The 24,932-nt window shown below is 38.8% G+C and overlaps 1 protein-coding gene and 1 long non-coding RNA gene across 6 annotated transcripts in view; one reads left to right on the top strand and one right to left on the bottom strand.

Annotated features, from left to right (window-relative positions):
• The window catches only part of LOC145423265 (cadherin-4-like), a 246,877-nt gene that overhangs the window by 88,615 nt on the left and 133,330 nt on the right, over nt 1-24,932 (bottom strand). The gene's annotated exons all lie outside the window — the stretch shown is intronic.
• LOC145423266 (uncharacterized) lies at nt 3,317-6,407 on the top strand. 4 transcript variants are annotated; one of them, XR_013904352.1, is made up of 5 exons: nt 3,317-3,608; nt 4,058-4,093; nt 4,452-4,604; nt 4,971-5,061; nt 5,656-6,407. It is a non-coding gene; the product is annotated as an uncharacterized LOC145423266 (long non-coding RNA). The 4 variants fall into 4 exon arrangements; XR_013904351.1 differs by having other exon boundaries at nt 4,030-4,093; XR_013904350.1 differs by having other exon boundaries at nt 3,318-3,355; nt 3,477-4,093.

The following is a 24,932-nucleotide window of genomic DNA, read 5'->3' as shown; positions in this document are numbered from 1 at the left end:
TACGAATAAATTCTTTACAAATCCTACCATGTGAATTCATGGATTTTTTTTCACATTCTGTCTCTCACAGTTGAAGTGTACCTCTGGTGCAAATTACTGACCTCTGTCATCATTTTAAGTGGGGGAACTTGCACAATCGGTGGCTGACTAAATACTTTTTTGCCCCACTGTAACAAGCTAAATCAACCCAGTTAGTGTTTTCTATGTGAGATTGGCCAGCTGGATGCTTAAAAGGTCATCAGCTAAGCCCTGGTGTTGAGATCAGCTGATCTGCCGAGACTGTGACTGACTGGACATTAAATAACTTAACCATGCTATGATGATTTTTTTAATGTGAAAGTAAGAAAATATTTGTAAACATCTTTTGCATGGTCTGACAGTGATGCTGAAATAATGGGTTCACTTCACACCAAATCGTAGTCAACTAATGCGGTAAGGCTAGAAAACAGGGTTAGATAATATCGTAATCTGTCTAGTTTACATATCATGTTTTTTGTCTGTTTACCAGTAAATATCTATATGAATGAATGAATGAATTATTAATTAATCAACCCACCCACAATTACTTCACAGTGGGCCATCTGTCTCCATCTCAACTCCTTCTCACAAACATCTTGTTAAGTCCAGATCTTAATTTCCTAATGTTTTAAAAGCAACAACACCTGAATGCTATAAACCGTCTCAGAAATTCATGTTCAGTAAAATCAGTAAGGTATGTAGTAATAGTAGTGCATGTGCTGTCAGAGTAAATCATTCCTATGCATGTGTAAGCCTGCATTTTCTCAGTGTTGGCATGTCTTAGCAATGACAAGCCAAACTAACTACACCCATACCCATTTGGAAATAGAGTGACAGGGTGTGGATAGAGTACCCAGAGGGACTTGTTCTTGCACCAGTTAAGAAACGACAGTGCCAATTTTACCCCTCCATCAACATACGCATGCTCACACACACACGGACCTCCATAGCATAGCTCCTCTTTCACTCACTTGGGTCAATACCGCTATAAAAGAGATTATAAAAATTGGCCAGCAACAAAGCACTGAAGCCCAACGGCACAGTGCTACACATTAACAAGTCGTCTAAAGCGGTAGGCTCCGTTTGAGCATTGATCTGGCAAATAAGACAGACACCCCAGTGCGTCTGTCTTAAACAGCCAACACAGCACTTCTTCACCGTCTAGTCGATGTGGACAGTCAACCCCTGAAATGTTACAAATTCTACCATGCTCAGTGCGTTCCAACACAGGAAAGGAATATAATCATTGATTTCTCCATTATGATAGGGTGAAAGACAGTAAATGGAGCTTTGTGCGTTGCTTGGTTGTTATCACCATCCAACCCACCCCACTACCACCCCGCCCCCCTTTCTAATTAAAGTTTCCATCTCACTCCAATAACACAAGGACAAGGAGGAGAGAAACACAAAAAAAGAGATGTGACCTTCTTGTGGTGTTCTATGGACAGCCTGGCAGGAAGTAGCTGACAAGTGTTGAAAGGGAAGTGAGAAAGGGATGGAGTCAGGGGACAGGGAGAAAGCTGAGGAGTGACAATAAGAAGGTGAGAGGGGAGGGGAGAAGGGAAGGATGAAGAATGTGTAGAGGTGGCAATAACTGTGACAGTGAAATTAACTGTGCAGGAAAAACATGGAAATGAAAAAAAAGCAAACGTAAGTATGGTATATAAAAGCTGCACTGGATGCCACGCAGTTGAAGAAACGAAACCACCTTTCTAAAATGGTGATGAGGAAGAAAAAGAGTAAGAACTTGGAGGTAAGGTGGAGCTGGAAACTGGGGAGGGCAGTGGATGGAGGCCTGCACTGGGCTCCTGGCTCAGTGAACTAGATCCCCGTTACACACCCACATTGGAATGGATGGGATGCTCAGATGGCTGTTTAAACAGGTTAATTGGGCTGGCCTCTCGAGAGATCGGGACAGATGGATCAATGGATAGAATGAAAGAAGAGAGAAAGAGAGAGTGAACATGAGACAAAGAGAGAGCAATGGAGCTCAGAAATATAGAAAAGAGGTTGGATGAAGAGATGAGATGAGTCTGGCCGCTGATCACAGTCTCCACGGGGAGTATGCAGTCTAATCAGAGTAGAGTGGGGCTGTACAGTGGGCTTGGCCCTCAGTGGCTGACTAAACAGAGCCAGGTCCACTGTCCACTACTGATAAATTATAAAAAGAGGACAAACTTGTGATAGAAGGCTGTTTAAAGCTATGTTAGAAGCCCATCAGGGAGACTGATTCACTGATGCCAATCATGGACAGTGGCTCATCTCTCTATTCTTCACAATAACCTTCAAAAGGATGATGGTAGTGACCAACGCCTACTATAAAAAATGCTCACAGTGCACAAGCAGTCAAAAATAAAGAGAGTATGCACTGGACACAGACTCAAACTGTGTTGTACCATTCAGAAAAAATGCTGACAGAAAACATCAAACTAAAAATGTTCAAAGTTTTTTTTTTTTATTATTATTTATGAAAAGAAATAGATGATGAACACACAGTACAAAGAACAAGTGAATAATTACTCAAAACTGGCTGCTACTTATCAATCAAAAATTCATCAAAGCAAACCTGGTTGTATTAATGAATCATTCCAAACCCGCTTGTGTTGGTTCAGTAATCTGGCTGTTTCACGCTTTTAATGCATTTTATGTACATAAGCACCTGAGGAATTCACAGAATGAAGTGCAGTCATATTTAGCGACTATAGCAAATTCAAAAACACTGAGTGAGACTATTTCACTCATAAACTCCTACAAAGAAAGAGACTGTCTTTGGTTGGGAGGACGTACATATTTTCAAGGGAAAAAAAATCTTTTGCGTTAAAATCAGTATATATAGAGTAGTGTTGATTCTGTATGAAAATGAGGGGGGAAAAAGTGAACTTCCATTCTTTTAATTTCCATTTCGAACACTGAGATGGGTTCTCATTTTAAATTTCAGTCATGCAACTTTGTTGTTTCTCTTAACTTTCCAAGCCTTGCTTATACAGACCACAGTTCCACTGCATCAAACTGTCTACCATAAAGTGAATGTAGAGTTTTGGGTGTCCTGATATGGATGGCCTGTGGTGTCTTATGTAAAATTAAGCAGCTTTACTCTGTGTTTTGTTTGGTTGAACACTGATACACTTTACTTCACCGCTACGCTTTCTCTGAGTGAAAATCCAAAATGTCAGCATGAGATATTAGGCTGTAGACAGAGCTTTACCCCGAAACACCTCTTCTGTTTATGCTGTTAAATTTTAACTGAAAGAACGAGGGAGGGCTTACATGAAAGGGAGGACAAAAACACAGCGTTTAATACACTGAAAAAAAGGGACTGGCCATCTCTTGGATTTATGTAAGCATCTTGCATGCATTTAACACAATTGCCTCATGTTTTAAAGTTAAATGTAACTATATAGTGTAAAAACTACATGATATGCAGAAAGGGTGTATTAAATTGTTCATATCATGTTCAGGTGAAGTAAGTCAATAAGATAGCAACGTTAAATCTCGTGAAACCACGCGTGATTTCATCTCGCGGGCTTTGGATCGTGGTTTAAAAAAGGCATCCATCTCAGTCAAGTCGAGCAGCCAACTCTACGTTTTTGGTATGTCTTGATTTTTTGAATTCATTTTTACCATATTTCAGCCAAATGTAGTTAAACGTCTAGAGTGTCGCCATGTAACATGCTAAAAAAGAGCCGTTAGCTTATTTGCTGTTTTATCTGTTGTCAAAGAATTGGCGCTTTTTCATTTGAATTTGTCTTTGGCACAAGAGCCGTAATATCACATTAAACCTAATTACGAGGCGCTCATAACATAATTTGGTTTTCTGTGTGAATAGATTTGCCAACTGACTCTTCAGTTACATTGTGTATTTACTGCACCGTGGTGTTAGTGAGATTTTGGACATTGAACAGCTTTAGCTAATATCATCAGCGGCATTATGCTAGCTTACATCCCTACCCCTCCTGCCCTCACCTGCTGTCCTTTTGTTTTTGTTTTTTGTTTTTTTTGCTGCACATTGAGAGATGACCTCTATTCTGCATTTCACCAGGAGTCAGCTGATGGATTGTGGGTTCAAGGTGTTATGGTAAGAAAGTATATTCTATTTTCGTTTCTGTAACTTAATTATAATAGGTTTTTTATAATTATTAGGTGCATGCATACTCACCCTATTAATACAACTGAGAGATCCAAAATCTGCCATAGGTTTAACTTATACCTGTATGTATTGCCAGAAAGGTGATTACTGGACTCGCATTAATGCACACTTGAACTGAAATGAGGTTGTAACTTGTGGGTTGTTGGGTTGCAAATCAGAAACAAACATCTTTGGATTTTTTTTAATCCCATAAGATCTGGAAACACAGTTTTTATTCAACAAAACATTACTGATTAACCAAGCACAGTGCCTGCTGTTATTTCAAAATAATTTTATGTCATTTCAGATAAAATGCAGCATTCCAGTGCATCCCAACCATGCCTTTACAGTCAAGGTTTCTGACGGAGCTGAGTTTTTCTCTGACAGTCTGCTGAAAGTGTTTGCAAAGTGATCAGGGGAACAGGGCACAAAGCTAAAGGATGTAGCTGCCATAATGACAGTAAGAACTTTAAAATTCTTTAACTACAAAGTGTATATGTATTGCATTAGGTCAGTAAAAGATTTTTATGCTACATCCATTGAAACAGTCAACTATTACCTGTGAGTAATGATTCCACTAAAAGGATGCCATAATTTTCGTCATGCATTTACTGGCCCACTGAGAAAAAATTATCTTTTTTTAAAAATAAATGTTCTGGAAACTATATATCCATAAAGTTGATGTCAAACAGGAACTTTTGATATTGCTTTGTAGATGCTGGTGTTGCATGTTGACTGGTTTAAAAAGTCAAGAGTTTTTGTCTGGGATCATTTTCTTCTGTGCTACTGAAAAGTTCACAAATCTCTGTTTTCTTTGTTATAATAGTCAAGGATGACATTAATGCTCGGAGTCCCTCATCAAAGTGCTCCGCATCTGTGTGAAAGACAATTGCAACATCTTGGTGCAGGAGTTCATGGTGAGTGTTTTATGGGTAGATTGTGGCTTTGCAACATTTAAAAATGCATTTAGTTATCCACTTGATCCTCATTGGACTGGTTAGGACCAGTAGTCCTCTTTAATAATTTGAAGTTCACATGAGGCCTGGTAGTGAACTCGGCCGCCGGCCCTTGAGGCCCCATCCTCACCCCTGTATTAGGGGTCACATCAGTGTGAAAAAACTTTAAATTTGTCATTCTAATGAACAAAGGAAAATCCCACCAATATTTATATTAGCTTTTGTTTGAAAAAATGACCAACTGACCAACAGCTAACCAAATTGTGGGGCTGAAAGTCTAAATTCTAACATCTTCTGAGTGACATAGCCTGGATTTCTGATGGGCCGGTGTCTTTCTAACAAAAACTAATGTAAAGCATTTGAAATTATTATGTTTTTCACTCTCTCTTAGAAACTCTGTTAGACCATGAATGGCAGCATGGCAGGCCACTCTTTGGCTATAGCTATTTACTATGTTGCTTGCATTGGTTTAAATTACTCTAACATTAGAACTGGTAGATTCAAAAGAGATGAGTTTAAAAAGGAATCTTAAAGAAATGTTTTGTGTTTAACCAGGACTTGACTGAGGCCACTGCACAGATTGAGAAAACCACAATGAACATCTGTCTCCAGAGGATGCGGCAGGCAATGACTTTTCTGATGTTGTTCTTCAAGATCTGGATAACGTGACCTTTGCAGTAGCCATGCTGTTTGGACCTTTTTTATTCCTTCAACATGAGTTACCCATCACAACTCTGCTACACTTTTGAGGTGATTCAATGGGTGGTAATGGAGTTGGATGCAACTCAGCTCTCAAGAAAAGCTCACAACTAAGACAAAACTGCTCCTGCAACGAAGCTCACTGTTATGCATGTGAGGTGACCAGCTCTAGGTGAGAGGACATTTCAATCTCACACTTGTTCTGCTGCATTTTTGAAGCTCAATTCCAGGAACGGATCGCAGGGTTCATTTTTATATACTCTGCAACTGCCATGAGGACGAGCCGTTTTTTGTTGTTGTTTGTTTTTCCTTTTGCTCTGTACAAGTTCTGTTTGTCTGTTTGGCAGCATTTTTAAATTTCTCTTTGTATTTTTTCTTTCTTTTACTAGTGAAGAGATGTAGCGTGAACAGTTATACAGTCTAAATATCCCATATGGGTCGTGTGAAATGGTATTTTCAGTTTCATTCAGTTGAAGTAAAGAACGGTGAATATTTCTAAGTGTGCTGTTTTGAACCAAGATGTCACAGTATGATCAGTGCTGTAATTTTTGACAGTCACTGTATCAATGTTATTTTTGCGTCTCTTGAATAAAGGTTTTGACCTGCAAGTGCTAATTTCTTTAGTTATTGGGGTAAAATGGGTAGTGTTAATAGGAAGGTGTTTGCCAATTCAGTAACCTAATTTAATGTTAATGGAAACTAACATTACCTCAAATTGTTTAGTTATAATTGTTGTTTAACTGAATCTTGACGTTAGAGGCCTTAAATAGGATGTTTTGTATTGTTCTTTCCCAACATTTTTCAAAAGAAACAGTCCAATTTCTTTGCTGTGATTGATTCCAGAGAACACGGAAGAACTGACATTATTTAACTGTTGATTTATATAGATTCAGTAGAGGAGTAATGTCAGTTTAATTCTTTACCTACTGCAGTGAAATTAGACATGTTGTTTTGAAAGGTTACTGGTGGATGCCAGCAACCATCTTGGAAGAGAACAATACAATCTGTTATAAGGCCTCCATTTGAAAATTGTGTATTTGATACTAGAATATAATAGCAAAATGTAATTTGAAGATAACATGTAGTATTTAAGTGACCAAGTAGTATTGGGTAAAAGTTATTGAATGGTGTTGGGATAACGTGAGAAAATTGTGAAGGATTAAAATATTCCAAGAGCTCAAATTACTTCATCAAAACATGTTTAAGTCACATTTTATCAACACAAATTGCACAAGTTTATTGAACATGAATAAATTGTGTTAATTTAATTCAATTGTTTAAGTTGCTGCCAAAGCAAAACATCTGTGTGCAACAAATGTCCACCATTGAATTAAGTAAATCCAACAACATATTTTTTTCAGTGTACAATGCTAAAAATATCATTAAAAAAGGGTCATCCTAGGTGAAATATGATTAAAAGCAGTACAAAAAAATGAAATAAATAAAATGTTAAATGGTAACCATATTAGACACTGTAAATCCGAAGTTTAACGGTTTAAATATATATATATGTATGTTCATTTTGAATCTGCTCAACACTCTGTAAGAGGCTGCATGGACAAACTGTTCATAATGGCATGGGGGAGCATTAGTGTGAGTGTGCTGTGAGTACATTTGTGAGGGTAGCACTAATGCTGAATTACATATAGAGCATTTTGAGCAATATATTCAGCCAATCAAAGGGTGCCTTTTTCAGGTCAGGCATGTTTCATGTAAGAAAGATAATGCAAAATATTATCATGCACAATTTACATCACTGTCACCTGTTGCCAACATCTGAAAGGGAAAATAACACTCATGAATCTCGAGCAGCAGGGTTACGGTTAGATCTTTATGAAGCAATTGCAGGAAAAGATTTAACTTTCACTATAACAGTAGGTGGTTTCCTTCATTACCAAATGGTTACAGTGTGATGTAACACAGTGGTAAAAACATCAAACTGAATATGAAGAGTTAAAAAAAACAACTAAACAAACCCCCCCAAACCAAAAAAACAACAACTCTCAGGTCATCATTGTGTCTCTTTGCTGTTGTTCTAATATTTTACTTTTTATAATTAACATATAGTTTGAATTATACGTTTCTTTTAGCTTTATACAGCATCCAAACTTTCTAGATAACAAGGTTATGTGACTATGATATGGATATATGCGAATAGGGATGCACACTGCAGAGTAAATTTGTCACACAGCGAGGAGGGGAAAGCTTTTCTGTCAGGAAAGGTTAAACACCAATTAAAAGCGGCTGTGCATGGGCAGTTTGATGCTGTTTATGCATATTATTTAGCTGACTTGTTTTTCAGTATGGTTTATGAAAAACGTCTTGCAATAAAGTATAGTAAATACTTCATTTGGATGAAAGTGGCCCTTTCTGCATATGTTTTGCTTGAAGCCAAAATTCACCATGAATGAGTCCAAGAAAAATATATCATAAAATTAATTAACTGTTCTCCTTGACCATCTAAACTAGCCCCTTTTCCTGTTCAGCAGTTTTCAGAGAAACTGCTGGATGGCTAATCAAGGGAGTGCTGCTGCCACTGTAGCTGGTTAGTCATGGAAAGCATTCAAGTAATGCTAACAGGCTGATCTGAGCTGCTGGAGACTTGGTTTGCACACTCCTGACTGATTACAGACTGAAAAAGTGAGAATATATTTGCCCTAGTTCGATTTTGTCTATCAAATTTGCACTTTCTGATTTACAGTGTATAGATGAACAATCAACTTCATATAGTTCAGGGCCGTAGTGAGGGTTATGTTTTGAGGGCTTAGTTAATATTTTGCTAAATTATAGAGGAGAGAACTTTTAGTAAAACTGCCTCTATGATGCAGACTTTAACAAAGGGGGTTATTATTTATAATTGTGCGAAGGTTCTACATATATCTTGAGGGTTCTTCTGATTTGTACTATGCCAGCATATTATGCTAAAGTGAATATTTGCTTAGACTAATAAATCAGTAATGCACAAGGACACATTTACATACACATATTTACAGAGATAGCAACCACAAAGACATTGTTTTTGACTAATCAACATCTCTCTAATGACTGATTAGTATTCCTGTACACTGGCACAGAAGTGCTTGATTAGCCTTTAGCAATTCTCAGGCATCTCTCCCAGCAAGGGAAAGTAACTAAACAGTTTCTTGACCTGCTATGAGAACTCCAAACAATCACAGTGTGTTGCTGCTTGTACAACTAAAAAAAAAAAGAAGAGACAAAATATATATGGGAATGCACAATAAATAAAATGGCTTCCACAGAAAAAGCAATATTTCAAAATCCACAACATGTCTTGTAGTTAAAAAGATAAGGCTACGTCTCAAGTGTACATTTCTCTATAATGAAAAACAAAATCTCACATTTGCTTCATTTTTATTAAGGACCTAATTCCCAGCTTCTCGGATCTGCATTGTGTGCTTGTGGTGAGATATTAGAAATGGAAGGTAGCAAAAAAAGCAAGAGAGAAAAATCAAGCGTTTTTGGCAATTAAGAATAGACTTATGGGTGATGAAGGCAGAAGGTATTGAAAAAGAAGAAGGCATCAGGCAGAAAAAAGGAGTTGCTCTTAGGAAAGACTGGAGGAAGCAACAGCAAAATGAAAGTAAGCACATCATTTTCTCAACCTTCTTTGCAATGCTGGATACTGGAAAGCAAAATAAAGCTGTGGTGGAGCAGAGATACAGAGACAGCCGCAGTTAATGCAGTCAAATAGCAGGCTTTTTGCTACACAGCAAACCACAGCTCATGTCCGTGCACTCTTGTCGTTCCTTCACAGCAGTCGCTTGGCCTTTTACCCTGTCTTTCTGTGGTTGTGGTACAATGCGTTTTCTGGATCGATAGCCAACAAAATTCAGTGATGGTTTTGATGTGTACAGTACAGGCTATCATTCCCTGGAGACTTGGCCCAGATTTTGTATCACAATTTACAACTGCAAGACCTAAAGTCCTGCATCAAGAGATCTGATACAGTCTGTCCGCAGGTCTTAACAGAAGCATGCAGTTGACAGACTGAGTGAAGGATTTGCATGCTTGTCTTCAAGAAGAATGTAGTTGCAGGAGGCTGAAATAAGATAAAGCAAGTGTGGCAAGTGTCTGTCTGAGAGTGACAGCTGCTGTCATCGGTTGGCATCAACTTGGTGTCTGTTGGCTTTTTCTTTGCATTCTAATTTTGTTCACCTTATTCCAACTCTTCTGCTTGGTCCTTCCTCTGTAACCACCGAGACTGAAGAAATCTCAAGGTCAGCACAACTATGTGTGTGTGTGTGTGTCCTGTCGGCTCTATTCCTCATATCTATCTTATATCTACCCAGTCCCAATTCAAAAGATGCCTGCATCTCTTCATATTTTCTGTCACACAGGGAAACATGAGGACAAATGCAGATACCACTACAATAAAAAGGGCAGCTAACTACATAAAAAAAAAAAACCCAGAGACTTCAACTTTGCTTTTATTTTGGTGTTTGCCTGCAAGCATCAAATATACTTGTTGTAAAGAAAAGAAATCATTTTCATATTGTTTTCTCAAGCTTCCCCAAGGAAGCAAACAGCACAAAATTGCTTTTCCCGAATGCTGGAGGAAATACAGGCTGTATTATCAAATCTAATCATCATCTCTCCATCAAAACGTTAAGAAAAGATTCTGTTTTCCAATTTTAGAGGTCAGAGCATTAACCAGAGAACTCCCTCTAGCATTTAAACCGTGAAAAACATACATGTAATTACACAATCTGTATAGAGAATAAAGGAACACGTTTTTTTTTTAGAAGTAAGAGGCTATATAACTTCTTTTTTTCACTTGAAACATAGCCATCGGGCTGTGATCCCTGAAATCCGGGGGCTGATGGTGGACTATGATGGTTGACCCATGCAATTAGTGGTTCTGAAGTTTCACTGAGATAGGAGCTGAGCTAAAAGTTCAAGAAATGGCCAAATCTGTTACATGACTTCAAAAACAAGTAAAAGAAAATGTGAATGCTACAGAAATACAACATCAATTGTCAAGAGTTACCGTGGAGCTTTAAGTTAGCTTTACACAATATTCTAAGTCAGCTTGTGCTGTGACGCATATCCTTGTAATAGAGGACTTGACTCAACTGGTAGCTGGTTGTATTCTGGTTTTATCCTGATATAAGAGAAAGTTTACTAGGCAACCATATGCAGCAACTAAGTCACTACTTGTGGGGGGTTTACAGTTTCTATTTTAATGTTTCTGTTTCTGAACCTCTGCGAGATTCTGGCTGGATTCTGAATGCAAGTAGTTCATGTGAATTTCGGTGTATTCAAACGGCAACAGATGTGCGATTTTTGCCAACTTATCACAGTTAATTGCCGTGTTATGACTAACAGATTGCATGTAATTACCAACTTGACCCCTTTCAGTCACAAAACTGAAAGCAGACTGAGTCCATATTGATGTTTTATAGCCATCTTGTGGCACCAAATTCACTCTGGAGAGGGCAACTGACTGCGAGCGGTCATAGAGCTGGTCCCCGTCTTTGAGGCAACCATTTCAAAGGCAATAAGAGTGCAAGTTTATTGCATATGGTTGCAGTAATTCTGTTTGTGCCATGCCTCTTGACACTATTTTCTCTAGTGTGACTGCAGCAGAAGAAGTATGAATGTGTAAAACCTGTTACTCTTAGAAACCTGACCTGAGATCCTGGTCTTTGGAAAGATGCTGCGTACAGTTTGTGTCGATGTGACTGTCTGATTTGCCTTTTCTGTAGGCACTGCTACAGTAAATTCATAACTTTTTAAAAGAAATGATGTAAATTCATGTATTTGGCAAATCGCAGACTCGTAATGAACACGACTATAGCATTATTCAGGTTTTTTGTTCTCATTTAGGCACTCACGCGCTTCTTTTAGATTAAGGAACAATTGTGGCCTACCTTCATAGAAAAACAGTGTGACTTGAGAAAAAAATGTTTAAATTTACAGTTAGGGAAAGATGAAAGTTTCCTTGGAGATTAACCAAACTGTGTTATTGTGTAAACCTAACCTCAAATAAGAGTTTGGAATCAAATCCTTTATAAATAAAATGGTTTTTCCATTCACAAAACATTGCCTCTAAATGTAATACAGCGTGCAACTGCACTGAATCATTAATTCAGTCTGTAAAAAACAGCTTTCTTGCTAATGTGTAAGTGCATAAGAATTGCATATACATGTATAAACAGCGCTACAGAGCAAGTTAAAGAAGAGAGACGCTATCAATAGTAACATGATGTTTTTCATTATTTAGTACTACTGAATGAGTGTTCCCCAGACTCAGGTTTTAAAAGAGTCTAAATATATATTTAAAGCTGCTGAACAATAACAAGGCAAAGCCCAAAGAGTTACAAAGTCGGCGAGTTCAAGTGTCTTTTCGTGTCCATATGTGTGTGAGTGATGTATTTGAACAGTGTAAATATCTCTTCTTTGGGTGAAAGTGTGAAATACAGTAATGCTTTACTGCAACTGTTGATAAGGTTCACAGTGATATGCTGAGTCTGTCAGGTAACACTTACACACTCTCCCAAACACACACAAACACTTCGAAGCTAAGGGCTGAATCAGGCAGGCAGTGAAGGGCTCCCTGAGTTACAAACACAGACAGCAGTGTAGCAGCTCACCCGCTTCGCTATCTCAAAAAAACTAATGCTTCAGAATACACAAACACATATGTTTTGGAAACAAATATTTATATATAATTTTTCACTCTAAGCGATTAGTCATTAACCTCCATTGGAGTGATCTCTAATGCAGGAATCCAGCAGGTTAAAACCTTGGAGCTCATTTGGAATAGCCATGTCCTGCATGTGGGATGTATCTATCAGAGGGAAGGAAGTGTAGTTTTCATCAGTGTGACTTCTGTGTGTGTATTTCTGTGTGGTCTGTTCATGTTTTGTGTGCACAGGGATAAAAATTAGCAGCGCTAGCAGGTTGCTCTGACAAGTCCTGTTAATGAGAACATCCTCTAGAGCCTTTTGGGCCAGTGAAAGAAACCAGAGGCCATAATCATCTGTTCAGCCTGGAAGATGGCGTGGAGGGGAGGAGGCTGCAGAACAGCAAAAGGCATTCACAATTACACCACACCATCTGCAGCGGAGGTGCTACCGTGTAGCCGAAAGTATGAGCACTGGGCAGAGAAGCTATTTAGAACAAAGGCCCCAAAGCGTCACCTTTGCAAACTATAAAGTAGGTCAGAAAAAGATTTGTGGTATTTATTGTGGACATTTGAGGACACAGCACATTAAATAGAAAAGATTAAACATAAACATACAGCAACCAGGAGTCAGAAAGCCTCTAGGCAAACATGCTTTAGTGATGTAAGGCATTGTAGCAAAGTCAAAACTTGCCAAAGGCAGGTTGTCCCCACAGGGTGTGTGACAGCTCTATTTAACATTGAGTTAAACATGTCATGACAAAGCTCTAATCTTGTTTTAAAAGCCTAGAATGTAAAAGAATGCAAAATATCTAAGTCTATCAAAGTGTCCTGCTATGCAGTTTATGTGCTGTGCTGTGAGTAGGTGTATAGTATACACTTGTATGTCTATATATCTTTGTGGGGTGTATATCATGTGAGTGAGTAAGAGAGATGTGTGCGATCAAACATGTGTGCACTCAAATATGTATTCGCGATAAGTTGCCAATTTGGCTACAGTTGACTCACCTGCACCTGGCTCAGTGAGGCAAAGCCAACTGGCTCCTCACGAGTTTGGGAATCACAAACCAAGTAGAGGGGTTTAGAAATGCATGAGGCGCTTCTCTGCGTAACATTACCATGATTCATCTTCACAAAACTGCGAAAGCTTGTGATAATCGCTTTAGCTAATCCTTGCACGCTTCGGGCAAACAAGCATGGAGAGAGTGAAGGGGTGGTTCTTTAACCCCTGGGGGGAGGAATGAAATGGGTAATGGGGTTGGTGTGGGTGAAACATGGTCAGAGTAAAGATGTGCATTTCTATTTACCCGTTTCAGATTTTTATTCACCCGTTATGTATGTGTGTGTCATTGCACGCCACCTATGGTCTTCACAAACAGTTTCAATATATATTAAACTGAAATCATGGAAAGTGTCCAGCACCACTAATGGCTGTAATAATTAAAAGAGACATAATGCTGTTTTTGTATCTGTGTGTGTGCAGATGCCATTTGCTTGAACGAGGACAGGAAGTATGAGGAGAGAACAGAGGAATGAAAATATTTAAAGGTCTTATCAGCCATTGCTTCACCCGTGTGTTCCTGTATGCATAGTGTCAAGGTCAAGGCTCAATCTGTGTGTGCCAATATCTCTATTCAGACATATCTATCATTATCTATCAAACCTTTGACACAAACATAATTCTCTGTATTTTCTGGTTGCCAAGTCTCACCTGTGCTGCTTCTATTCCTAGACGTTGGACGGCTCCAGAGTAAAAGCATAAAGGTTTATACCTGGACTGACATCTTCGAGGGATACGGCCTATAGAGATGGCCACAGGATCACCTCATTAGCATTAGAAGGTGCTCTTCTTCCTGACAAGTGAGACTTTCCTGCACTGCTTTCACAAAATAATGAGCAAATATAACCCCTAATGGCTATATATATAGGTAACCATGATCTCAAGAGACCTGAAGCAAAAACCATACACCGTGAGAGGAGTCTTGGGCCTTTCAAAGTTTGTTGCAGTGTGGGTGTGAGGAGTGCACAAAGTAAACAAAAGACTTTAAGAGGAGGAAATGATGGTTGAACAGTGTTTGATGAGAGCTCTTAGCCTGTAGCTATAGAGCATTAGGCACAGATGAACCACAGCCAGCTCCCACACTGTTAATGTGGAACACATTACAACTGCACAATGAGTTATGATTGCCATTAAAAAGCAAATGATTCAGACTTCACAGCTGGATTTAAAGGGCTGCCACCGCTGTGCCCTGTCCTTTCTCATTCCTGCCCACGCTTACTCCGCTGACACTCTGGCGACAATCACTCCACTAGACTCGCCTCGCTGAGTATGTCCACTCACATTTAGGATGCTCTTCCGTTGGTGTGAATGCATTTATAGTGTTTTCTTTTGATGATTCAGTTTATAAACCAATTTGAGTAAGGCTGTATGGAGGCAACCTTGATTTTTAAAGTAAAAGAGTGCAAAAGAATAAATAGCTAACACGTCACATTATTAAGAAAAATGTGATGAGTTGGTGCTTGTGCACCAACTCTTGACTCAGCTAGTAGGTGATCCTTCTGTCATCTAAATTCGTTATCTCTCCCTTGCACTTTCAGTGCTAGCATGAGACCTAATAATGGCATTGTTCATTTTGGTATACCATGTGGGAGCACAAGATGAGGGCTAGTGGGGAGAGAAAAGGGAAAGAAGAAGGAATCAGTAGAATCACAAATAAAGAGACCTCTCTTCAGATTGTGCTTTCGCCCACATGATCTGGCTCCCCCTCTGGGGTCAGCGGGCTAGCTGTGAAATGAATGAGAGGCAAAGCGTGGGCAGGCGCTAACGCTAAGATAATGACACTTTTTTGTCAGACCTGGCCTAAAGCTCAATTTCTTGGCAAATGAATTTATATGCACATATATATAGCCAATCAACCCTAATATAACTGTGTATACATACAAATAACAGACAATACAGGCAGAGAGACAACAGCTGTGCCCAGTGTGTGAGCGGGACTGTGCCTTGAAGGAAAGGCAGTCGATGTCACAATAAACATCCTAATCTTGAAAGCTATTTCTATGATCACAAGCATGCCCAATTTCCCAGTTTTATCTTTTAAACATCATACCCTACTGGGATTTATTCAGTGGAGGCAAAAGCTATTGCTCTTTTTTTTTTCATTTTGAAAAATACCACACGTCTGGAGTTACTTCATAAAAATGTAATAGCATGTTGCACCTAGTCGGGGGTTCATATGCATGCTGAACAGTTGTTGTTAAAGCATTAGCAGTCATATATTTACTTTGATCTTCTATTTCCTTTACTCTTTTCCTTATTTTTCCTCAATCTCTGCCTTGAAAAGATATTTATTGTGGAATCAACATGCTAGCATGCAAGCTAGTCGAAAAAGAGTGATACGAAGACAATAGCACGAGAAGCCAGACCTCTCTGTCGGTCAAAAAACATAAAGGATCATCGAGATATCAGCTGGCAGGCTCTGCTGTCGAGTCTTTCTTGCTGTGCAAAAACTAATTTTACTTTGTGGTTAAAAAGAGGCCATGGGAAACAGGGACATCTGGTCATCACGCTATGACAAAAGAGAGGCTAGGAGTACTGACTGTTTGTGGTTTAAACCTACTGGCATCTGCCACAGACTAGAAAGACAGAAGGAGAAAAGCTCTGTTGTTTGATCCGTACAAACACAGCTAACAGGCTAAGAGAACTTCCACACTGTGTTAAGAGCGTCAGTGGTCAAAAACCTCAAACGTTTCTCTCCAACTACCCCACAGTTGAGGAAGACTGCAACAATTATAGGAAAGAAAAATGTTTCCCTCCTAGAGCATTTGAAGAAGAATTTAAGGCAGATTTTTTTTTTCCAGTTTGGTTTAATATGTGGACCCTGGCGAGCTGGCTTCGATCACAGGGGAGGAAAAAAAAAGAGTGAAAACTGCATTTTCCTATTAGACTGCGATTTAAATTGGGAAAAAAAAACTAAATGAAACCATCAAAGCAATGACTGGTACTAATTATCACTGCTGTTTAACATCAGACAAACAAACAAACACTGCAAATATTAAATGTGTTCTCCACGGGTTAGATTGAGCCCCATTTATTTTAAGTCCTGCTGGAACTTGATTTGTGGCTGCAAACACCCATGCTGTGCATCAGATATCCAACAGATGCTTAGTGACATCTAAACCAGTAAAGACAAACTTAATGGTACAGTCACGCAACCTACCAAAAGGGGGAAAGGACCAAAAAATGATAAGATGGGAGACGAATCATAAAGTGTTAAGCTTTCGGAACAGATAATTAGATCAGTAACAACAGAGCACAGCAACAGTGTCAGCAGGGATGGGAATGACTCCATTGCATTTGACAATTGCACAATGTGCCTGTCTGATAGGCATATATCATTTTCAGTGATTGACTCAGATTTCACATCATGAGAGCTGTTTAATACCAACAACAATGCCAGGATAAAGAAGTTTATTGTTCAATAAATCACACAGTTTTTTTTTTTTGTTTTTTTTTTTTTGCTAAATCTCTCCCTGAGTCATTGGATCTTCTCCCTCTGTCACAAACGATCACTGCCTGCACAACAGCACAGTGAAAGACAAAAGTCCTGTCAGTGCTTCATTAGGCTGCTCATTAGGAAGCTGGCTCGTTCATAGAAAGATTCTCCATGGCTGACCATTTGAGTCAAAGCTAAGTCATTTCTCTTGCTCTTGCTTGCAAGGCTGAGGGCTTGAGGTCAGCAGGCTCCGTCATTATTAGTTCCGTTAAATTTTCTCTGACTGGTTCGGATCTAATGACCCAATCCTGGGGTCAACCAGCCTCAGGCCCTGTCTGCATATCTTCCCTCTGAGACGCAACTTTGCATTGTATCGGTGCTGTAAATCACTTTCCTTTTCTTACATGACTGTTGCCCGCAGGCTTCTGACACTATAATTGGAACTGAATGACGCACTTCGAACATTCAACTGCCAGCACTTGTTTTCTGTTTATAGTGGTACTGAACGCAGCTACACCATTCATTCAGCCGAGTTATAATAAAAGCATATTCAAGAATGTTTGTTAATCCTTGAGTGATTAAAATAAAATCACTCAATTCTGCAGCATACATCACTTGCGGTTAAAGCGATTGCCAGTCATGTGTATATCAGCAGACAATGTGAGATGACATTTGGTCCCAAATGCTTCAGATTATAGGAGGTCATGCTTTCAGAAAAAGCTTTGTTAGAGTGTGACTCCTGCCTGCTGTCCTCCAAATCTTCATTTCATGAATATCGCACACATAACCCTTCCTTTTTATACATGTTTCCTTCTGCTCCAGACTGCTCTTTTTTATGTGCATGTCATTAGAGGGCTTTCTCTCAATACAACATAAGCCTGGGTTTCTTAAGAAAGTGTCTACAAATTTCTAAATTCTATTAGAGACAAGGGAAACACACTTCCAAAAGATATTTGATCAGGGAAAAGATGCAGATGCAGTCAAAAGGATGATTGTGGGTCCCAAACAGTACAGACTTTCCAACACCTTCCTACCCTCTCCTTATGGTGCCTGAAGTCCAGTATATTTAATTCATATAAGGCCTTTAAATAGGCAAAAACCAGAAAAACAAATAAATCATACATTGCTGTGGACGCTGTTCAGTGCAAGCCGTTTCAAACATTCTCAGAGGTTCCTGCAATAGTGATATAAGTTAAAACATTTTTCCAAAGTCCATTATAAATAAAATAACAGTGGAAAATTAAGTCTCCAATCATACTGAATTGGTTTTTCACACTTAAATGGCTCCATTGAATAACAGAATAAAGAGCCGTAGCAGCGTTATTTGTGTGGTCATTTGTTGTTTTGTATTTTCCTAACTTAATGCGTCTTTTCCCTTCACAGTGTGTTAATGCGGTTCCTACCATAATGAGTGTATATTCATTCTATAATTACTGGGTGCAATACAAACTGCTTCGAACAGCTTCCACATACACAAAAGTGCAGTGTAACAGCATGGACAAAAACGCATACGCACTAAGGCTCGAGTCAAAAGACACTCACAGGGAGCTCAAAGTTTAAAGGCTTTCGTTCAATCATTGATCAGAAGATGAAAACGGCACATTTTTTTTTACATTTAAGGCTGTGTGGGAAGAGAAAGGGACGAAAGAATCAAAAAATATCAACCAAATCGCTATTTATTTTCATAGTCTGAGATACTTGTGTAATAAACAGTAAAAAAAATACCACTGGCTAACATTTGAAAGTAATAGTGCAAGTGAGGTAAGAAATAAAATCATAATGGTATTTCTCACATTAGAGATCGTCGCAGTTTCCAAATAATGAGTTAGTTATTTGTAACTGGGAGAGTACTGCTATTTGACTGGAGCTATGTGCTTTTATTATCTTGATAGCATATTATATTTAGTATCATGTGAAGTCAACTCTCAAATACTCACATTTTGTTAATAAAGCTGAAAGAAACAGATTTTAAACGAGGCTCTGATGTAGTAGACTTTTAGGGAGAAAAAGTAATTATTGTACTTTTGATAATTGGTTAAAACCGTTGCTACAACATAAAGCTGTAATTACCCCTGCCCTAAGACCAATCAACCGACATGATTAAGATGTGGAAATAATAGGATGAAGAAAATACAGACAATGAAGGACAGCATAAGCTTAGCAACTATATATGATTATCTTGAATGCAAAGAGTTACAATGTAACACAAAACATAAAGATGATCCTTTAACATTGTTCACTTGGTGGCTTTAGCTCAGGAGGTAGAGCAGGTCATCTACCTAACTGAAAGGTTGTTGGTTCGATCCCTGTCTTCTGCAGTCTGCATCCTTGTGAAAGACACTAACTGCAATTTGATTTCTGATGTAACGTGTGGGAATGTTAGACAAAAAGCACTTAAACAAAGAAAAAGTGTTTGTGTCAATGAGGTGTGTTACTAAAAAGGATTTAACATTTTTAAGCAAAACTTAGAAACACAAGTAGCAACAAGCTGGAGCTATCAACCATTAGTTAATAGCTCATGGAATCAGTAAGTGAGTTTCCTATGGCTGCAGTGAGAAAGCAAGATAATCAGGCCCTCCTGGATTCCATCGGAAGACTTGGAAACACTTGGTAGTACAGAATAGAGCTATCACTGAAAAACCTGCTGGACACGGCTATACACCAGGAATAGAATCAAACTCCTACCTCTACCTCATACAAATAGCAGCTGATAAATTAAAAATGAGCCCAGACAAAGGTTCAAAACAGCCATCTCTTGTAAAAACCCGACTGCTGGAGGGGACGAGGGTTCAGGGAGGAGAGTGTGAGGGTTAGGCTGGTTGCAGTGCTGTGGAAAAGCAACACAAGGCGGAGCATCAAGTTGCGTCGGTGAGGTGCGTATAATACATTTTTAATACATCACGGGGAAGATTATTCTGAACTCTTGTCCACCTTCTATTATCTGATGATGGTCCTATTATATGTTAGGTATTTCAATATGATTGAGATTAACTCTGAAATGGACAAAATGGAAGCCGCAGAGACAAGGGGCAGAAACAACACTGAATAAGTGGCAGAGTGTTGCAGGGGAGAGGAAGAGATGTGTGGTCTGTCAGCTGGTTACTGTGTGGGGAGTATAATCAGAGGGAGGGAGAAGAGCATCATTATTCAGCGTGAGAAGCTGGCAGAGAGATGCTGAGAGGTAAACCAGATGATGGAAGAGCCTATGATTCCCCTACTCCCCTCTATCACTGCCCCCAAGTCCACCCCAGTTAAACCCTGAATTTGGTGTTGAGAGACGAGGAGTGCGCAGCAGCAGGCACAGTGCTACCCATCACTATCGCTATGGGGAACATGGTGCTGCATTTACTCTTAAATCAGAACATGGCAGGGGGTTGAGTGAGCTCACTGCTTTTGTGTGTGTGTGTGTGTGTGTGTGTGTGTGTGTGTGTGTGTGTGTGTGTGTGTGTGTGATATTGTGCCAAAGAGAATATCACTTACACATTCATCTCGTATCTGGTTATTTTCTATTGATTATTTTTTAGTGTCAATGCAGTACGCATACCAAAGAAAAAATCCAAACGGTCACCATACACTATATATATTAAAATGTAATTTGTAAAAACATACCGTACAGTCATATAAAAAAGACTGACTTCATTCAATAAATTATCAATAACTTAAAAGTTACTTCAAGTTAGTATGTTCTGCATGAGTTTATAAGTCTCATTGTTGTAGAGGACTTCTGGAGCTGGATTTTTTTACAACTTTGCTTCAATTACTTGAGGTTTGTGGGCGATTGTTTATGTACAGCTTTCTTTCAGTCCCACCTCAGCATTTCAATCAGGTTGAGGTCTGGATGTTTACTGGGCCATTGCAACACCTTGATTCTTTCCTTTTTCATGCATTCTGCTGGAGATTTGCTGGTGTGCTCGGGATCATTGTTCTGTCATTGTTCGACAGATGGCCCCACATTTGACTCAAGAATACTTTGGTATACAGGGGAATTTATGGTTGACTCAGTGACTGCAGGATGATCAGGTCCTGTTCCTGCAAAACAAACAAAGTGCTCGACAGCTGCTATGATGTGTTTGTGCTGATATACTATGTTTAGTTTTAGCCAAATTCTGCATTATGACCAAACATCTCCACTCTGGTTTCATCTGGCCAAAGGACATTGTTCCAGACGTCTTTTAGTTTGTTCAGATGTAACTTTGGAAACCTAAGCTGTGCTGCTGTGCTGTTTTTACAGAAAAGAGGCTTTCGCCTGACACCCCCACCAAAGAAGCCATAATAGTGCAGTCTTTTTCTAATTGTACAATCATGAACTTTAGCATTTAGCATGCTAATGCCTGTAGAGATGTAATTCTTGGATTAATTCTTACAACTTCTCAGGTTCTCAGTCTGATTTCCAAGTGAATTCTGAGATGTTCCCTCCTGTAACAAAACTGACAAGTGTGTTTCTCTTATCATCATCAGAATCATTTCTCACTGTAGATTGATGAACTTCAAATTTCTTGTAAATGACCTTGTAACCCCCCCCCCCCCCCGTACCTGTAAATACCTTAAGAGATATAAAATACAGAATTGCAAGGTAAAAATATAAAATATATTTCTACCTTGCAATAGATAAAGTAACTGCCTGCTTTTTATCTTTCAAGGTGCTTTATGTTCACCGAACGTGCCTTTTCTCTTACAACTATATGATGTGAACAGAGATTAACTACAGACACATGCTCTCATTCATTCTTAAATTGTCCTTTCACTAGATCTCAGGAACCAAAAGAATTACAGGCCACACTTGAACAATTAAGTCCGCCTTCTGTCCAGATACTATCATGGTTGCACAAAGTAAACAAGAGCAGATAGAATTGTGCCCCAGGAACTGAAATGAATCACAGTCTGGGGTGCTCCCCTCTTTTTTTTTCTTCTAACACAGATTATTAAAAATGAGAATCATATATCTCCTGCTCCATGTAACATTCCGTTAAAGAGCTTAGTCAAATAATTAATTAATTTCATTTTTTGAAAAGAATGCTTGCGTGACTTTGTGTATGCGTGTGCATGTATATAAACAAAGATGAGGATTGTGGGAAATGTACCCGGGACATTTAGTCAACGATCAAATCAGTGTCTTGCTGACAGCAATTGCTTGTGTAGCTGTACGTTAGGTTTCCCTGGTGTAGTATACAAAAGCTGTAAAATACATATATATATATATATGTATATATATATATATATATATATATATATATATATATATATATATATATATATATAAAAATGGAGATAGCGATGACATATGTGCAAACAGACAAAGCTGAGATAGGCTGTCAGTCCAGAGGTGGCTATCTCCTGCTTCACAAGTCTTCTCAGCTTTTCTCAGCAGATTAACTGTCTGGCAAGCTCAACCCTGTTCTGGAAATGACAAATGTCACTCTGAATAGTATTTGTGACTTGTAATTGATTTGTCAGAGCACATCTAGCCTGCCGAAAAAGACACCGAAAAGCAAGAGCAACAACAGCGTTGCTTTTAAAGGTTTTTACCATTAGAATATAAAAATTTCCATGATTTCAAATAACTTTCATGATACAGAATTAAAAAAACAACAGCAGCATAAAACAGAATGAAACAACAGAATATTCCTTTTAGCTCGTACTTTTCCATGCCTTTGAGAATGGAAATCCTCGGAAGTCAGACAGTTCTTTGGGGCTATAAAACAGAATTTCTCATTTAACACATGCAGAATGAGATGGATAATAATGAGGACGTGATGCAATTTGAGCTTCATTCCGTTTTTATTCTTTTTACAGTTTGCGCTCGTCTCTCCAAACCTGCCTGCATGCGCATGTGTGTGCACGGCCAGCCGAGGGACTAGAATGTTCTGTTCGGGTGCAACAAATAAGACAATGGAGTCCCTTTATGGAAAGCAGAAAAAAAAATATTACATGCAAATTCATAGAAATGAAACATAAGAGCACACAGGCAAGCTATTTTCAAAAGACTTCTCACACTTTCCCCACAGACATCTGGCAAAGTGAACACAGTTTGTACCACATCTTAGCATCGTCCCAGACATCAGCAGCATTCAAACCGCCACTTCATGAATAATGTTTCACCACTGTGGTGAAGAGGCACTCTGTGTGCTACATAATGCTGCTGCCTACAGTGGTACAGGGAACAGGATGCTGTTGTAAACCTGTGAACTCTGTCATCCTTTATTGAAGATGACATGTACTTTTAGCACACATCGCTCCCAGGCTTTCTCCCCTGCATTGTTGGTTTTAAAGACACTACTGGGAGCCCTCGCTGAAAAACAGGTAGCACTACAGATACATAAAACACACAGGGCTATAGTCTTTGATTGTGCAACGTAAAACACACCTGGATATAGATCATTGTAAACTCTCACACACATACACACGCACAAGCATGCCCCCACACACAAGCGTCTGCTAGATTATCTTCTTCTGTACAATAACTTGTACTTGTTAGAGATGCAGAGGCGTCGTAATGACAGCCATAACCATTTTGAAGCAGTTAGTCTAGTACCCCCGCAACCCTCAAGTCTGCTGGGAAGGCTACTTCACACACTCTTTTATTGCCTTCATGAACATTAGTATCTCCATTTTATTGGAGTCATCGTCACCATTTACCTGACAAACGCGGCCTCAGCAGGATTTCTCTTCTCTCGTTGTCTCTCTCTCATATGCATACGCGCACACACACTTAATAATAATTTGCGTTTATAGTGATAAGCAAGAATCATGCATTTTCAGTACAAAAAAATACCCTAAAGATCTACAAGATTTTCATACACGTAATTATTATTTAGATCAAAGTCATGCATAAGTCTGATTAGAGATACTGTAATTTAAACAGAAGGAAACCGGCTGTGAGCAAAGCTCTCATTGACAATGATATATATTATAGAAATAAAAATATTCATGCAATGGTTGCGATACAATTAAAATATGAGATGTTATCAAAAAATAGTGGGAACTTGCCAAAAACCTTACACAACTTTAAACCGGTCGATCGTTTTCAATCTAACTTTTATTTATAGATCGCTTGGTAGAAATCCTGTTATGTTCTCTTGTACTTGCACCTTTGAAATCTCCTCTAGTGTGTTAAAATAGTGATAGCTCAACTTGAATTTCATTTTTGTGATGTTGACCAATTGACATGAATGTAAATGTGTTGAATGGGGCCAGTGGAGAGCCAAGATTATATTTGTTATTTTCTGTGGTTGCAGTGTGTGTTCTGTGCTGGAACTCTTTGGCATGTACCACAGGTCACCACAGTAGGACTATAAGAAGAAGATGACGTGGCCAATAACAATGGAAAAATGATTAAATGATTAAACAATGACGTATAATTAGGGAAAGTGAATATTTGTGGAAGACAAAACTGGTGGAAAAAAAAATCATTGTCAAGGGAAAACAGTTAACAAAGATGGAAGATTTTTAAAATAAGTAAAACTGAAAGCAATATATGTGATATACTAAAAGAGATCTGAAGCATATTTTCTCAATATATTTTTTGATCCAACAACACAGAGTAATGATTTCTGGCACATTTTCCCCTAATCCCAGGGTGGATGTAGACGATCCATGGAACAAGTTAAAGTTCTTGCTGCACTTGAGCTATACATAACGTCTTGCTTGATCACCATCAATTGCCTTGTGGCCTTTTTCAGTGTAAGCACATTCTGTACAACACTTTAAGGTGGATCGGGAAGGAATAGGAAAAGATACAAAACTACGGATATAGATCTACATACACACGTGGCATTGAGGCACCAACAAAAACTGGATGGGCACATGGTCACATGGTTTAGTCAATCATTGTCAATCATCGGATGGTTTATTAAAAGCTATTGTAGGGCTTTCAACTAAATAAAGTGACATATTTTAAATTAGACAGAGCATGGTCAACAGAGGGAGTCAGTGATGACATAACTAGGTCATATGCACAGTTATAAGCTATGACCTCAGGTCAAGTGAAGTGA

Source organism: Astatotilapia calliptera, chromosome 20 (genome assembly GCF_964374335.1).
Source record: "Astatotilapia calliptera chromosome 20, fAstCal68.1, whole genome shotgun sequence".
Taxonomy (NCBI): domain Eukaryota; kingdom Metazoa; phylum Chordata; class Actinopteri; order Cichliformes; family Cichlidae; genus Astatotilapia; species Astatotilapia calliptera.
Note: the sequence above shows the minus strand (reverse complement) of the source record. Positions and strands in the feature narration are given on the sequence as shown.